Below are 4,294 nucleotides of genomic sequence, written 5' to 3' on the forward strand. Positions count from 1 at the left end.
CCCCTTTCCTTGCTAAGCTCACCCCTCTTCTTGTGTAAATGACCTCTTTGTCCTTGTTCTTGGTTTTGGTTTAGTGGGCTTTATTTATTGGGCTTAGGCCCAAGTCATCATCCCCTCCCCCTTGGAAAGGATTTATCCTCAAATCTGAATGTTCGCCTGAGGACTTATTATTGTAGACTCCATATAAGTTCCTCCTGGGTCAAAGATTAATCTACAATAAGCATCAAACATATCTCTAATTAGCTTTATTTGCCCCAATAAGATATATAGAAGAATATGTGTAGAAGAAGGTTTCCTAATTTTAAAATTTTCAATTTTATGATTACAAAGAAACCTTTCTTCATTTGAAAGTTTATGTTTGTCTTGAGTTAGTGATAACCAAAAAGGTAACTCTAACTCAAGTTTTTGATTGCCATGTTTTAAAAATTGCAACTTTTGAAAAGATTTAATGGCAATTCCTTGGGAAGAAAAGGTAGAATTAGAACATTCAATAACAAATGGAAAGTGAGAAGATAGAAAATCTTCCCTTAAAAGTTTGGATTCTATTGTAAAAGTAGGAGATGTTGCCATCAATCTCTTCTCTTCCATTTTCTTCTTTGCAATTTCTTCCTTCTCTTCCTTTTGTAGATTCTCTTCCTCTACTCTCTTTTCTTCTTCTTCCTTTCTTTCTTTTTCTCTTCTTATTTTCTCTTTTTCTTCCTCTTGCTCCCTTCTTTCTTCCTTATCCCTTCTTTCTTTTTCTTCCTCTTCTCTTCTCATTTGTTCTCTTCTCTCTCTTGCTTCCTCTATTCTCTCTTACTCTCTCCTTAATCTCTCTATCCTATATTTACTTGACTCTTCCCATTGCCTCTTAAGTTTTTCTAAAAACTCACTTTCCCTACAAGAGAACCCACTTAAATTTTGAATGAATAACTTGCCTTCTGTAATAAGCTCTCTCATAAGTTCTAAGTTTCTTTGAATATCTGGAGGCACAAACTTTCTTCTCAAACAAGCTTTCAATTCTTTCCAATCATGAATGGGGGATTTTCTACCTATCCTAATATGATATGCTCTTTCATCCCACCACTCTCTTGCATGTTTTTCAAATCTAGAAGTGTAAAGGCTCATGATATATGATTCACAATCGCGAGAATAATAGGATTCAGATTGACTTCTTCTAACCATAAAGAAATGCATGTCATCAATTTCCTTTTCCCAAACTAAGTAAGTAAATGCACCAATATCCTCACCAAAGATAGGAATATTTTCCCTAGCTTGTTTATACAAAGTATTCTTAATCCTATCAAACTCATCAAATGAACAAGTCTTCCTCCTAGCTTTATCATGTTCTCTTTTAATTTCTTTAAGACCAATGCGATGATCAAAATTAAAGTTCGTAGATGAACTATATAAACTAGAGGAACTATATGAATAACAAGACATCTTTGTTCTTAAAAGTTCTTCTAATCTAAAGAGCTTAAAGCTTTCACACTTGACAAATCCCAGGTAAGAGAGGTGAACTACAAGGGTTGCTTAAGTACCAAGTCTTGAGGTGAACCACCAAGGACTCTTCCCCACCACTTGGACTTTCAATGGCCTTTTACAAATAAAAGAAACTAATCATAAGAACTTATTACAATTCAAAAATGAACACTACAATTACAAAGAAAAGTAGAAAAACTACTGCCACATTCTGGTTCTTGTTCAAATCCAAGTGATGGACTACTTTTGGAGTCTCGCAGCTTGTGGTTTCAAATCTTCCTTTCTCGGTTATGCTGCTGCAGCTTAAAAGAGTCTCCTATGCTTTGCAAAACTGCACAACTAATCTCTCTTGGCTTCAATGCAATTGATGTGGAAGATCGAGTCAGTTTTTCCACTGCTGCAGCGTTTCCACGCTCAAACCTGATCACAAATCTGGTTTACACTTCTTTCCAAGTCCAACCTGCATAATTCTAATCAAGCCAAAACAACAAATACTTCCAAGCACTAATACTTGCAATTGTAATGGTTAAGTGACAAAAGAAATCAGAATTTGGAAACGGGAAATAGTAACCACAAGCAAGTTTTGAATCAAGCAATACTGGACAGAAGAATCAAGCAATACTGGACAGAAAATGTATTAAATTGATTAAAATCAATAGTTCAATCTGCCAAGGAATTGCCTGATGAAATGGGTGTTGAATGTTGTGTGCAGCTTTGGTTTCTCACAAGGAAGGGTGAATTTAACCAATTCACACTAATCTCACAGCTGCAAAGTAAGGACCCTGCTCTCACACAGAAATTCACACCAGATTCTGCAGCTGCTACCGAGAACTCTTTCACCGAGAGCCACACTTCATGACTTGATTCCTCAATCTCTTCACTTCCTTTCATGCTTCCTTGTATGTAAGAAGTCTGAGCTATACTACACCTAAACAGAAAACCAGTTTAGCATCCGTGTAACCTGTTATACTGCCTAAAAAATACAACCAAAGTGACAGCAACACAGAACCTTTTATGAAACAGGTTATGTGCAAGAGGTCCAAAAATTTTAAAATCAAAGAATTAAGTAGATAGCAAACACGGTAGCACTGCAAAATGATCCTAGGAATAGTTCTAGAGTATATTGGACCAACAACAATGAATAACAGCAAGCAATTGGATCAAAATAGCAGTGTTCGAAAAATATCACAAACTGTTTGTGATAATGCCTCAAAGAACAGTAAAATTGGATGCATAATTTGGTTAACAAGTCTCGGCAATTTTCACTTTACTGGATGCATTGGTTCTTTCAACTTTTTAATTTGACTTTCTTATTGTTTGGACATTCTTGAATGCTTTTTAATAGAACCAAACTTTTACTACATCCTTAATTCAACCGATCAACCAAATTCAGTTTAGGAATTGGAAATTTTACTGCACTGCTACCGTTTGGACCAAAAATTGACACTAAAACTTGGCAAGTCACATATGCAATTTGCACAGAATAACAATTGACTGGCTTAGACTGTTTCAAACATGTTTGGATGATTAAATCAAACTTGTTGGACCACAATTTCAGCCAAAATTCAGTGTATAACAAAATTGGAGTATAGCAGTTCTGATGCAAGCTAATTTAAGCAACTATGATAGCCAAATTTTGCAAACAAGTGTATTTCAACTTGAACACAACAAAATTGGACTTAGTTTAGACAAAGAAAGTTACTCAAAGTGGCAGAAATTGATTTGGATGGCTGGCCATGATCTAGATGCTTAACCAATTAACACGCAGAATTTTACTCAACTAGTCAAAGTGCAGCTCGGTTTACTGCCAGTACAAATGTAATCTGACTTTGCACAATCAATTCATGCTTAAAAAAATATTCACTATGGTCTAGCTTTCATGTAATCACAAGCACTTATGCAGAAAACAAGTCGCATAGTATCTGCAGCCAATGAAACAGTAAACATAAGTTTCAAAACAGATGCAAGATGCTCTGTATGGATCTACTGGATTCTCAAAGTTTGTTATCCTTTCATGCACATGAGCTCATCATCTCAATTGTCATTGCTCATATATTGTGCAGAAAACATATTCTCATAGAGTTTCCAGTTCAGATGCAGATTACTAGGTTATTCAACCAGAATTTTTTGACGAACATTGAATTGCACATGACATATGACATAACAGAATTGATGCTCAAATTAAAAATGACTCAACCAATAACTGCAACCGATTAAAAATGAGAAGACTCAATCAAGTAAAAGGTGGCACGGATCAAAGACTCAAAAGAGCCTAAAAAAAAGATAAATTCAAAACCAATGAAACAGTAACAGAGATGCAAAGACAGTGAAGGAATGGTGATGACAGAATCAAAATTTCAGAATGATGAAACTTATCTCATGGAACCAGCAACCTTGCTCTGAATACCAAATGATAGCTCCATCCTTGAGCTATTCAACAGACCCGTGAGATTGGAGTCAGGAAATGCAAAGCGGAAGCTGAAACTCATGGAACGGTGGCAGATGAAGCTGCGTCCGATGCAGATTCAGATGCAGCCTCGGGTGAACGACTTCAGTGGAGGAGAAATGATGCTTGGCAACGGAGGATGGTGTGAGATGTGGCTGTTTCGAGTGGATGTTGTGCTTAGGTGAATGGATACATCTCAGACAGCCTACCATTCAAGGAAGGAAGTTGTAGTGAAAGAAGAAGAAGCATGAGTGACTCTCGGTAGAGAAAAATGGCTGGAAACTAACATCAGCAGAATTTCTCTCTATTTCCAAAAGTATTTTACAATGTGAGGGAAGATGATATTTATAGATCTATCTCCCTCACGGTGCTGAAGCTTGCCACCAA

Source organism: Vigna radiata, chromosome 6 (assembly GCF_000741045.1).
Source record: "Vigna radiata var. radiata cultivar VC1973A chromosome 6, Vradiata_ver6, whole genome shotgun sequence".
NCBI classification, from domain to species: Eukaryota; Viridiplantae; Streptophyta; class Magnoliopsida; order Fabales; family Fabaceae; genus Vigna; species Vigna radiata.